General features: G+C 51.7%; 1 protein-coding gene across 1 annotated transcript in view; it reads right to left on the bottom strand.

Moving 5' to 3' along the window:
* The window catches only part of ADGRD1 (adhesion G protein-coupled receptor D1), a 1,126,805-nt gene that overhangs the window by 1,033,853 nt on the left and 79,917 nt on the right, over window positions 1-13,035 (bottom strand). Inside the window, exon 3 of the mRNA XM_078666340.1 lies at window positions 12,916-13,028. The gene's annotated coding sequence lies outside the window, so the exon portion shown is untranslated. The remainder of the gene's footprint in view (window positions 1-12,915; window positions 13,029-13,035) is intronic.

Raw genomic sequence — 13,035 nt, forward strand, 5'->3', positions numbered from 1 at the left:
GTCGCGAGAGGGCAGGCGGAGGGATACAACCAGCATGGGGGTCACGAGAGGGCAGGCCGAGGGATACAACCAGCATGGGGGTCGCGAGAGGGCGAGAAGAGGTAAACAACCAGCAGGGGGGTCGCGAGAGGGCAGGAAGAGGTAAACAACCAGCATGGGGGTCGCGAGAGAATCAACCACAAAGACACACAAGAACTAAAGGAGATCTTCAGTTGCCCTGGGAGCACCACCAACAGACTCATGTAGAACAACTCTGGCGACCCAGAAAAACAAACAAGTGCCTGTAGCAATGACCAAAAAGAAACACCCACAAAGGCATCTGGTGCAAAGTGTCTTGACCTTTGAACAACAACGTGACAGAAATTGGCGAGTCAAGTTAAGACTTGGAGGTAGAAATTAGTAACCCTGAGAAACTACAAATGTAAATAAGCTAGGTAATGAGGTGCAAAAGTGAGGTAGCCTGACACATAACTCCAGCAAAAACAGACAAGAGCCACAAATAGATTAAAATTACGAATGTGTTGCTATGTCAACAAGCAGATAGTACGTCTGCAGTTTTAACATGCAAGTGGCTGAATGAATCTTTTCTCCCAAATCGAAGGGAACATACTAATATGGAGTGAGCTTAATGCAAGCAAAGGCAACAAAAAGAACCATGTCCTTAGTAACTGATAATTATGCATCCTGTAGAACAATACAAACCACCCTAACAACACCAACAAAGAAAGACAATCCCAGACCGCAAAACAAACAGCCACAAAAAACATGAAAACACTTGGGGCCCGATTCACAGAACTAACTTAAGACAAAATCCTAAACTTACTACCATTTTGGTATTCTCAGAAGGCACTTACTCATTTTGCTATTCACAGAAGGCACTTACTCATTTTGGTATTCACAGAAGGCACTTACTCATTTCGGTCTTAATTTTAAGACTTCCAGTATTCACAGAAGGCATTTAGGAGTCCTAAAGTTAGGAGTCCTAACTTTACTACTCCTAAACTGAAAAAAATCCTAATTTTAAGACTTTCGGTATTCACAGAAGGCATTTAGGAGTCCTAAAGTTAGGACTCCTAACTTCTGTAAATACCGAAATGAATAAGTGCCTTCTGTGAATACCAAAATGAGTAAGTGCCTTCTGTGAATACTAAAATGGTAGTAAGTTTAGGATTTTGTCTTAAGTTAGTTTTGTGAATCGGGCCCAATGGCTCTGCATTCTTGATGGCAGAGGAAACTCACTGGAACAATCGAGGTACTCCTTCCAAGTATGCAACAGCGTGGAAGTCGAGGCAATCGCTAGTGTACCCACAGATCCTGTCGAGGCTCTCACCGCCAGCCCACTCACCCACCTGTCTGTCCACAACCAAATAACCCTACACCTTGACAAATACACTATACAAAATACAGACCCCAAAACATCAAAAATCCACCACAAAAACTCCAAACTAAATACAAATGGAACAAGCATTTGCAATGAAAAAGGCCTAGCATTTATGAGAGTTTGAGCTATTGGCATTGTTAATGACAATGCCTTTTATTTATGTGTTGTTTTTAAAACAGATAAATAAAAGGCGTCATTTACAAAGCCAACAGCTCAAACCCTCGAAAATGCGAGACCCATTGCATTGCAAATGCCAGCAGCCGTACTACAAAAATTTTAAAAAGCGTTAGGAGGGAGCGTGTCCTGACTGCAACGCTGTTTGAGAAAATAGTGGTTGGAGGCTGTAATTAAAGCCTACCAAGTAACAACACACGTAACAGAGGGTGTGGCAATGGGAGGTTACAAAATGAGACAAGGCCGTACTAAGGAGGGACTACTAAGCCTTTTGACCTATGAACATCCACAGTTTACAGTGGACAATGACACAATCCAATGAAAAATATAGGCGGAGAGTGGGCGGGGCTTTAAGCCCCCATCTGAATACAGCATGCCTCGCAGAGCAGCGCACGTGCTGCCCAGGCTCGACCTAAAAACCTAAACTAAAGAGGACAAGGCGTTAGGACGCTACCGACAGAAAGAGAACAGTAACAGTACTGAGCCAATGAAATCAAAATGCAGACGGGATAAAAAGAGCCTTTATGAAAATAACAAACATCACAAAGAAAGCTGACAATCCAAAAGAAGCAACAATAAAAAGATATGTTTAAAGTTGACTGGGGGACATCTAGGGGGTACTATGAACAACATTCAACTATTATAGAGAACCAAAGGAAGAAGGGATTGATGGCAGAATGCCAGGGTACCCGAAAGAGAGGCTTGCGGTTAGCTGTGGTCCCACCAGCGCAAAGTGAGCACAAAGCCTTAACAAACCAAATATTGACTGTCACCCAAGATGTCTGAAAGAGGCAAAACTAAAACTAGCTGATGGTACAGGACAAGAGCAAAGGAAGCTCCAACCAATACCAGTTTACAATAAAGAAAGGCAGACAATCAATCACAGGAATACATCCATCTGGAAGTGCCATTCAACAGACTGGACAGCGTCCCTAGTCATAAAATGCCACCAAAAGAAAGCCACACAAACCTTCTGTGCTAAAGAAAACTATCTGCTGGGAAGACTTACAGCAACAAAGACAACACAGGCGTGTGCACTTGTTCTCCAAGGAGGCAGTGGGGGGGAGGAAGGCTCCCACCAATGCCTGCCCAGCAGAGATAAGATGCCACAATACAAGAAAACACAGACTGCAGCATTTCTGATGCACCTCGAGACATGAGTAAAGAAATGCTTACAATAAGAAATGCGACAAACTCTGGAAGACGACCTTCAAACCACCTTGGAAAAAGAATCCTGCCATGCCGAAGGGAGAGATGGCCAACCCCAAAAACAGAAAAAGCTGCAAAACACCTCACTTGGATCTACCGAATCAAAACATGAAACCCACAGGGAAACCCAAACAGACAAGGAAAACACACAACTCTCCCTGTTACTACACAGGAACTGCAGAGCAGCAGAAAAAGTGCTCACTGTGAAAAACCCCAACTACAGACAGGATGAGCGACCCCCTGCTAGAAAGCAAAGAAGGACGACACACAGAACAGGTCGACCCTTCGACCTGGAGCGTGAGCCAGGAGAAATAGCATAACGATGGGCAATATATAAGGAAAGGAACCGGAACTGACGTCACAAAACTGAAGGGTGAACACAGTACCCACTCCCTCTCCTGGGAGAACCAGAGGCGACAGAAAAGATGGCAGAATAGTACCCGTAAATCTGTGACAATATCAAAACACCTGGCGAAAGCAAGTGTTGCATCCAGGAACTTACAAAGTTTTGGGCAAAGTTGGGAGAGGGAGGGAGAAATAAAAACCAAAGAGCGAGATGAAAAGAGAGGGTCGAACGAGGAAAATAGTTCATCCCAGGAACAGAGAGTGAAAAAGAAGAGAGAACAAAGGAGCCAGAGAAACACAGAAAGATTGTTGTAGAATCACAAAAATTAAATGTCTCCCCTCCAATGTCTTGTCTCCTTCATCGCCCAAGTCTTCAAAGAACAAGCCAAGGAGCAGAGGCCTGCAGAGGATGTGGACATCAAACCTCCTGAGGGCCTGCTGCCCCCTCCCCCCGCCCTTCAAAGACACCATACATCTCATCTCTTCAAGGACCAGGGGCAAAGTGTCCTCGTGTTCCTGAGACGGCTGCGTCTGCTCTCACACTTGCTGGAAAGAAGGGCTTTGAAAGGCAGAAGTATCCGAAGGTCTGGGAGCAGCAGAAACTTCCTGCAGCCAAGGAGTGGAAAACAGATCCACAGAGGTCCAGAGCTTGGGAGGCAGACAGAGGTAGGAAGGGAGAGGGAGAGAGGGAAGGGAGAGGTGGGGAGAGAACGAGAGGTAGGGAGGGAAGGAAGAGGGAGGAAGGGAGAGGTGGGGGGGCTGAGATAGGAAGGAAGAGATAGGGAGAGAAGGAAGTGGTAAGATAGAAAGGGAGAGGTAAGGAAGGAAGGGAGAGTTTGGGAAGGAAGGGAGAGGTAGGGAGGGAAGGGAGAGAATGGAGAGGTAGGGAGGGAAGGGAGAGAATGGAGAGGTAGGGAGGGAAGGGAGAGAGGTAAGGAGTAGTGCCAGAGGTAGGGAGCAGTGCCAGATGTAGGGAGTGGTGCCAGAGGTAAGGATTGGTGCCAGAGGTAAGGATTGGTGCCAGAGGTAGTCAGTGGTACCAGAGTTTGGGAGCAGTGCCAGAGGTAGGGCGCAGTGCCAGAGGTAGGGAGTGGTGCCAGAGCTAGGGAGCGGTGCTAGAGGTAGAGAGCAATGCCAGAAGTAGGGATGAGTACCAGAGGTGGGGAATGGGGCCAGTGGTAAAGAGTGGTTCCAGTGGTGAGGAGTGGTTCCAGAGGTAGGGATGAGTGCCAGAGGTAGGGAGCGGTGCCAGAGATAGGGAGCGATGCCAGAGCTAGGGAGCGGTGCCAGAGCTAGGGAGCGGTGCTAGAGGTAGAGAGCAATGCCAGAAGTAGGGATGAGTACCAGAGGTGGGGAATGGGGCCAGTGGTAAAGAGTGGTTCCAGTGGTGAGGAGTGGTTCCAGAGGTAGGGATGAGTGCCAGAGGTAGGGAGCGGTGCCAGAGATAGGGAGCGATGCCAGAGCTAGGGAGCGGTGCCAGAGCTAGGGAGCGATGCCAGAGGTAGGGAGCGGTGCCAGAGCTAGGGAGCGGTGCCAGAGCTAGGGAGCGGTGCCAGAGATAGGGAGCGATGCCAGAGCTAGGGAGCGATGCCAGAGGTAGGGAGCGATGCCAGAGCTAGGGAGCGGTGCCAGAGCTAGGGAGCGATGCCAGAGGTAGGGAGCGATGCCAGAGCTAGGGAGCGGTGCCAGAGCTAGGGAGCGGTGCCAGAGATAGGGAGCGATGCCAGAGGTAGGGAGCGATGCCAGAGCTAGGGAGCGGTGCCAGAGCTAGGGAGCGGTGCCAGAGATAGGGAGCGATGCCAGAGCTAGGGAGCGATGCCAGAGGTAGGGAGCGATGCCAGAGCTAGGGAGCGGTGCCAGAGCTAGGGAGCGATGCCAGAGGTAGGGAGCGATGCCAGAGCTAGGGAGCGGTGCCAGAGCTAGGGAGCGGTGCCAGAGATAGGGAGCGATGCCAGAGCTAGGGAGCGATGCCAGAGGTAGGGAGCGATGCCAGAGCTAGGGAGCGGTGCCAGAGCTAGGGAGCGATGCCAGAGGTAGGGAGCGATGCCAGAGCTAGGGAGCGGTGCCAGAGCTAGGGAGCGGTGCCAGAGATAGGGAGCGATGCCAGAGCTAGGGAGCGATGCCAGAGCTAGGGAGCGATGCCAGAGGTAGGGAGCGATGCCAGAGCTAGGGAGCGGTGCCAGAGCTAGGGAGCGGTGCCAGAGGTGGTAGGAGCGATGCCAGAGCTAGGGAGCGGTGCCAGAGCTAGGGAGCGGTGCCAGAGCTAGGGAGCGATGCCAGAGGTAGGGAGCAGTGCCAAGGGAGGTAGGAGCGGTGCCAGAGGTAGGGAGCGGTGCCAGAGGTAGGGAGCGGTGCCAGAGGTAGGGAGCGATGCCAGAGCTAGGGAGCGGTGCCAGAGCTAGGGAGCGATGCCAGAGCTAGGGAGCGGTGCCAGAGCTAGGGAGCGGTGCCAGAGCTAGGGAGCGATGCCAGAGGTAGGGAGCAGTGCCAAGGGAGGTAGGAGCGGTGCCAGAGGTAGGGAGCGGTGCCAGAGGTAGGGAGCGGTGCCAGAGGTAGGGAGCGATGCCAGAGCTAGGGAGCGGTGCCAGAGGTAGGGAGCAGTGCCGGAGCTAGGGAGCGGTGCCAGAGGTAGGGAGCAGTGCCAGAGCTAGGGAGCGGTGCCAGAGGTAGGGAGCAGTGCCGGAGCTAGGGAGCGGTGCCAGAGGTAGGGAGCAGTGCCAGAGCTAGGGAGCGGTGCCAGAGGAGGTAGGAGCGGTGCCAGAGGTTGGGAGCGGTGCCAGAGGTAGGGAGCGGTGCCAGAGGAGGTAGGAGCGGTGCCAGAGGTAGGGAGCAGTGCCAGAGGAGGTAGGAGCGGTGCCAGAGGTAGGGAGCGGTGCCAGAGGTAGGGAGCGGTGCCAGAGGTAGGGAGCGATGCCAGAGCTAGGGAGCAGTGCCAGAGCTAGGGAGCGATGCCAGAGCTAGGGAGCGGTGCCAGAGGTAGGGAGCAGTGCCAGAGCTAGGGAGCGATGCCAGAGCTAGGGAGCGGTGCCAGAGGTAGGGATGAGTGCCAGAGGTAGGGAGCGGTTCCAGAGCTAGTGTGCGGCACCAGAGCTAGGGAGCGGTGCCAGAGCTAGGGAGCGGTGCCAGAGGTAGGGAGCAGTGCCAGAGGTGGTAGGAGTGGTGCCAGAGCTACGGAGCGGTGCCAGAGCTAGGGAGCGGTGCCAGAGGTAGGGAGCGGTGCCAGAGGTAGGGAGCGATGCCAGAGGTAGGGAGCGGTGCCAGAGGTAGGGAGCGATGCCAGAGCTAGGGAGCGGTGCCAGAGGTAGGGAGCGATGCCAGAGGTAGGGAGCGATGCCAGAGCTAGGGAGCGGTGCCAGAGCTAGGGAGCGGTGCCAGAGGTGGTAGGAGCGATGCCAGAGCTAGGGAGCGGTGCCAGAGCTAGGGAGCGGTGCCAGAGCTAGGGAGCGATGCCAGAGGTAGGGAGCAGTGCCAAGGGAGGTAGGAGCGGTGCCAGAGGTAGGGAGCGGTGCCAGAGGTAGGGAGCGGTGCCAGAGGTAGGGAGCGATGCCAGAGCTAGGGAGCGGTGCCAGAGGTAGGGAGCAGTGCCGGAGCTAGGGAGCGGTGCCAGAGGTAGGGAGCAGTGCCAGAGCTAGGGAGCGGTGCCAGAGGAGGTAGGAGCGGTGCCAGAGGTTGGGAGCGGTGCCAGAGGTAGGGAGCGGTGCCAGAGGAGGTAGGAGCGGTGCCAGAGGTAGGGAGCAGTGCCAGAGGAGGTAGGAGCGGTGCCAGAGGTAGGGAGCGGTGCCAGAGGTAGGGAGCGGTGCCAGAGGTAGGGAGCGATGCCAGAGCTAGGGAGCAGTGCCAGAGCTAGGGAGCGATGCCAGAGCTAGGGAGCGGTGCCAGAGGTAGGGAGCAGTGCCAGAGCTAGGGAGCGATGCCAGAGCTAGGGAGCAGTGCCAGAGCTAGGGAGCGGTGCCAGAGGTAGGGAGCAGTGCCAGAGGTGGTAGGAGCGGTGCCAGAGGTAGGGAGCGGTGCCAGAGGTAGGGAGCGGTGCCAGAGGTAGGTAGCGGTGCCAGAGGTAGGGAGCGGTGCCAGAGGTAGGGAGCGGTCCCAGAGCTAGGGAGCAGTGCCAGAGGCAGGGAGCGGTGCCAGAGGTAGGGAGCAGTGCCAGAGGTGGTAGGAGCGGTGCCAGAGGTAGGGAGCGGTGCCAGAGGTAGGGAGCAGTGCCAGAGCTAGGGAGCGGTGCCAGAGGTGGTAGGAACGGTGTCAGAGGTAGGGAGCGGTGCCAGAGGTAGGGAGCGGTCCCAGAGGTAGGGAGCGGCGCCAGAGGTAGGGAGCAGTGCCAGAGGTGGTAGGAGCGGTGCCAGAGGTAGGGAGCGGCGCCAGAGGTAGGGAGCGGTGCCAGAGGTAGGGAGCAGTGCCAGAGCTAGGGAGCGGTGCCAGAGGTGGTAGGAGCGGTGCCAGAGGTAGGGAGCGGCGCCAGAGGTAGGGAGCGGTGCCAGAGGTAGGGAGCAGTGCCAGAGCTAGGGAGCGGTGCCAGAGGTGGTAGGAACGGTGTCAGAGGCAGGGAGCGGTGCCAGAGCTAGGGAGCGGTGCCAGAGGTGGTAGGAACGGTGTCAGAGGTAGGGAGCGGTGCCAGAGCTAGGGAGCGGTGCCAGAGGTGGTAGGAACGGTGTCAGAGCTAGGGAGCGGTGCCAGAGCTAGGGAGCGGTGCCAGAGGTGGTAGGAACGGTGTCAGAGGTAGGGAGCGGTGCCAGAGGTAGGGAGCGGTCCCAGAGGTAGGGAGCGGCACCAGAGGTAGGGAGCAGTGCCAGAGGTGGTAGGAGCGGTGTCAGAGGTAGGGAGCGGTGCCAGAGGTAGGGAGCAGTGCCAGAGCTTGGGACCGGTGCCAGAGGTGGTAGGAACGGTGTCAGAGGTAGGGAGCGGTGCCAGAGCTAGGGAGCGATGCCAGAGATAGGAATGTTATGTTATGTTATGTTATATTAATTTATTATGCGCAACAGCTACTCCAGCCAAGGAGCGTCCCGGCGCAGAGACAAGGAGAAACATAACACAACAGGAAATGACACAGGAGATAAGGAGAGGTGCCAGAGATAGGGAACTATGCCAGAGGTATGGAGCGAGGGAGCAGTGCTCGAGGTGGAGAGAGGTCCCAGGGGTAGAGATTGATGCCAGAGCGAGGAAGGTGTGCTGAAGATAGGAGGAAGGTGTGCGGTTATGGAGGGGCGACACAGATAGGGAGGTGTAACAGAGGTAAGGAGGGGTGCCAGAGCGAGGAAGGGCGGGGCGGGGTGACACAGATAGGGAGGTGTAACAGAGGTAAGGAGGGGCGCCAGAGCGAGGAAGGGCGGGACGACACAGACATGGAGGGGTAACAGAGGTAGGGATTAGTATAAGAGATATGGCAGTGCTAGTGACAGAGATGGGTCCCAGAGGTATGGAGGAAGCGTCAGAGGTAAGTAGAGGTGCCAGAAGTAGGGAGAGGCGCATAAGAAAGGGAGCGCTGCAAGAGGTACAGATGGTGTGTTTACTGGCAGTGCAGGGTCTGGGGCCCAGCTTTCTGGCTTCCATTAGGGCCAATGGCACTCTACTACCACAGATAAGGATGGTGTGGTGATGTGTATTTCATGCAATGCTCTGAATGACTCCTGCCTCGTGCAGTCGCTGTATGATGCAAGATCATGGAGAGTTCTGTGCTCCTTTGTAGAATGTTTGTGTGTCAAGCCAAGATGATAGTTGTCTCCTTGTGCTGCTAGGCTGAGGCTGAACAAACACAGAGCTGGAAACTTCATGTGTTATGTGAGGATTCTCCACTTCAACAATCTGGCGACGCGCTGTCTTTCTGACGAACCCATGCGCATATACTGGAAGACTGCCCGCGTGTATCCAGATTCAATCAATTTTTTGTGTCACATCAAGCGCATGACTCCCAACACTCCCAACTCAATCAAACTGTGTCATCGAGAGATGAGTCCATTCTGTGGGCGTAGAAACATCTCAGGTTTGAGTGCATCTTAAAATTAAACAAAAGCTTTGGGCAAAAACTCAAATTCAGTTGCAGCTCGGTGCGCGATGGTCCTCAGAACCTGCACCTCATTCTTCAGAACGCGAAGGTCCATGCGCCCATCTCCTGTTCTCGCGTTTAGAACTTTTAGTTTGGCGTTCGTTTTGTTTATCTCTTTGCATTTCCACGTAACATGTTTAAGGCAATATTAGACGACATCTTGCCTTGGGATATAAATATACAAAGTAGGGGCAAGTTATTGAAGGCATGCTGCATGTCAGTGATACGCACACTAACATCAAGACACTAACATTAAGAGAGAAGGCTACAGTTTAGTATGGAAAGTGGATCATATGAAGAGGATGAACTGGACGAATATCAGGAGGCAATTACAAAAATTGGAGAAACAATTTGATGTACAACCAAGTTTGATCATTAACAGACAAAAATTCTTTACTCTAGGGCAGCACTAAGAGGAGTCAATAGACCAATATGTAGCAGCTTTACGCATTTTAGCTGCAGACTGAATTTAAGGATTTCATCAGCCAGTAAATCAGAGACCAAATAGTAATGCGATGTTGGGACAAAAAAGTACAGGAGAAGTTGCTTACGTTAAATAACTCATTCTTGATTGAAACTATTGATATCGTAAAAGCATTGAGGTTTCTCACAAGGCGTCCAGAGAATTGGCTAACACAGAGACTGTTGGGGTGCATGCAGTTTTTGACAATAGTGCAAATGATCGGAGCAATGCTAAAGCAGCATCTCAAAAGAAGTACAATTGTATCAAGAAGATAAAACTCAATTTTTTCAGGCAAAAAAAAATGTTTTAGATTCAGGTTTCCTCAACATCCCCCCATGGGGTGTCCTCGTTCCACCAAGGTTGCCTCTTGCAAAAATTGTGAGAGGATTGGCCATTTTGCCAAAATGTGTCGAATCGAGAGAAACAGAGTGAATGCTTTGTTTGAGTGTTATATTAAGGATGAAATATTGGATGCACTGGAAAAGACCAAAGATTTAGTTTTGATGATAAGGGAAGAAGATGAGTCTGAATACATTGACCCTTACACAAAGGTATGCATGGATGGTAACGTCTTAGAATTGCTAGTAGATTCTGGTGCAAAGATGACTATTATCACAGAGGCGTGATTCAATGGTAAATGGGAAGACTAAGAAATGATGGCACCTGACAGATGTGCCTTATCATATAATGGAAAGAATATAGATTTAATTGGGTATTTTGAGAGTACATTATAATTCAAGGGCATGATCTTTTCTGGCAAGGTCTATGTTGTGAGGAAAGAACTCAATATTTTGGGTTGGTATCACTTTGAGGCCAGGAAAGTAAGTCCAAGTTTTGCTAATAAGGGAAAATTATGCAGTCCTTAACAATGAACAGTTCACTACATTTTCAAATGTTTTTGATGGGAATTTGGGAAGAATTAAGGGTTTTCAGCACAAAATAAAGGTTCAGGAGTATGCGGTACCAATTAAATACTAACTGATAAATGTGCCATTTAGCACTAGAGAGGATTTGGCAAACATTCTCAAGAAAATGTGCATTGATTGATTGATTGATTGTGGGTTTCTAAAGTGCTAGAATCGACTCCCGAAGGAGTATCTCTGCGCTGTAGACCGCTGGGGAACCCGTCCTGGTTTTCCCTGTGAGATGGTCCCTACTGGGTATCTCCAAGGTGAAACCAGGCATCCCCGGCGTATGTGGGGGGCCGTTGTGGAGATGAGGCAAGCTGATGCCCAGAGTTGCTGAGTGTGATCCCTAGTTAGAGTAGGCACCGAGGTGAGAATTATCGAGTCCGTTGACCCTGGTCCAAGACCCTGCCGTGTCGGGAATTGAACCCTGGTCCTGGGCCGTCCTCTGCTCCCGGGTCTGCCGCCTCTAACCAGTGAGCCACACCACACCATTGAAGGAGTGATCAAACCTATAGAATCTTTGCTATGGTTATCTCCTTTATTCATTGCCAGTAAGAAAACAGGGTATTGCAGGGTCTGCATTGATCTACGAAGTTTGATCAGAAAATATTGGGTGGATTGTCATCCTTTGCCAAGCATTGATGATATTCTGGCAAGATTTGCAGGAGCAAATATTTTCAGCAAGATCAGTTTGGCATCCGCATACCAATAGGTGTAATTAGAACAATCCTTCAGGCATCTTACTGCTTTTATTTCTCCTTTAGGTATGTTTTAGTTCAAATGATGCCCTTAGGTTTGGCGTCCGTGCTTCAGTGTTCCAACAAATCATGAAACCAGTTTTAAAAAGGGATCAGAGGGGTGGTTGCATTCCAAGATGATATCCTTATAGCGGCCAGAAGCATTCAGGAGCATGATAAAACAATGCAGGCAGTGTTAGAAAGATTGAAATAGGCAGGTATTGATGCCAACTTGAAGAAGTGTGAGTTTGCCAAACTAAGCATAGAATATTCAAGTCACGTGATTTCAGAACATGGTGTCGAATTTTGGCACCATATTATCCTACAAGTGTATAATTACAGTCGATGCTAGCAACAGTGACCTTAGGGGCAACTTTGTCTCAAGTAGCCCACGAGGTGGAGAAAAGTAGTGGGATTTTGCTTCCAGAGCCCTATGGGACAATGATTTTTTTTTTGTGAGTGAGAAGGAATTGTTGGCTTGCTGCAGGGCACTTGAGCTTTTTATGTGTTTTGTTTTGGGAAAGGAAATGTGCCAGAGAGCAGTGTTTTGCTATCCTATGGAAACAGTAGCGTGTCCCCCCACACCAGTGCTAGAGAGTAGTATCTGCTGTCCTGCGGAGCTCCAGTGTTAAAGAGCAGTGTCTGCTGCCTATAGTACACCAGTGCTAGAGAGCACTGTCCATTATTCTGTGGGGCTCCAGTGCTAGAGAGCAGTGTCCACTATCCTATGGGACACCATTGCAAGAGAGCAATGTCCACTGTCCTATGGAGCAGCAGTGTCAGAGAGGGGTGTGTACGCCACCCCAGTGGTAGAGAGCAGTGTCTGCTATCCTGTGGAGAGCCAGTACTAGATAAGTTTTGGCAGAGCTCAGCAGGAGTTTCAGAGATAAAGAGAGATGTCAGCGCTAGATGGTGGCTTCAGCTATAGAGAGACATATCCGAGATAGAGAAGCACGAGTACCAGAAGAGGAAGGCAAAGATAGGGAGATGCACCAGTGCCAAAGAAGGATGCTTCAGTGCTACTGAGCAGCCCAGACAAAGAGAGTGTGGACAGGACAAGCAGCCCCCTTGCTTTCCTTCCTAGGTGTGTAGGGCAAGAGTTGTCAGATCCCTAGCTTCCCTGCCTTGGTTTGCAGTGCCTGTGCTGGAGGCTCTGGCAATCAGTCTTGCATTCCTTAAACTGACTAGGTGTGCAGTGAGTGGGCTGAGAGACCGCTTGGGTTTCATGGCTGCCAGCCCCCTTGTTTCCCCGGTGAAAGTGGTCTCTGCCAGGGCTATCAGGCTCCTTGATTCCCCACCTAGATGTTCGGTGTCAGGCCCCTGATTCCCTGCATTGATGTTCTGTGCCAAGGCTGTCAGCCCCCTTGATTCCCTGCATGGATGTTCTGTGCCAGGGCTGTCAGGCCCTTGATTCTCTGCATGAATGTTCTGTGCCAGGGCAATCAGGCCCTTGATTCCCTGCATGGATGTTCTCTGCCAGGGCTGTCAGACCCCTTGATTCACTACATAAATGTTCTGTGCCAGAACTGTCAGGCCCCTTGATTCCCTGTCTGGATATTCTGTGCCAGGGTTGTCAGGTCCCCTTTTTCCTTGCCCAGGTTTCACTTGTACTGGGGGCTCCACTCCAAAGCCCCCCCACTACTCCCAGCCACACATACTTCCAAACACTGCGTTTGCCTTGGCCTGCTCTTTCCGAGTCCGGAATCTCCTGTATCCCGTCCACCAACTCCAACGGCCAGTAGTGAGAAGCCGATGCTAGAACCTGGAAACCCTGGAAG

Source organism: Lissotriton helveticus, chromosome 11, assembly GCF_964261635.1.
Source record: "Lissotriton helveticus chromosome 11, aLisHel1.1, whole genome shotgun sequence".
Lineage (NCBI taxonomy): Eukaryota > Metazoa > Chordata > Amphibia > Caudata > Salamandridae > Lissotriton > Lissotriton helveticus.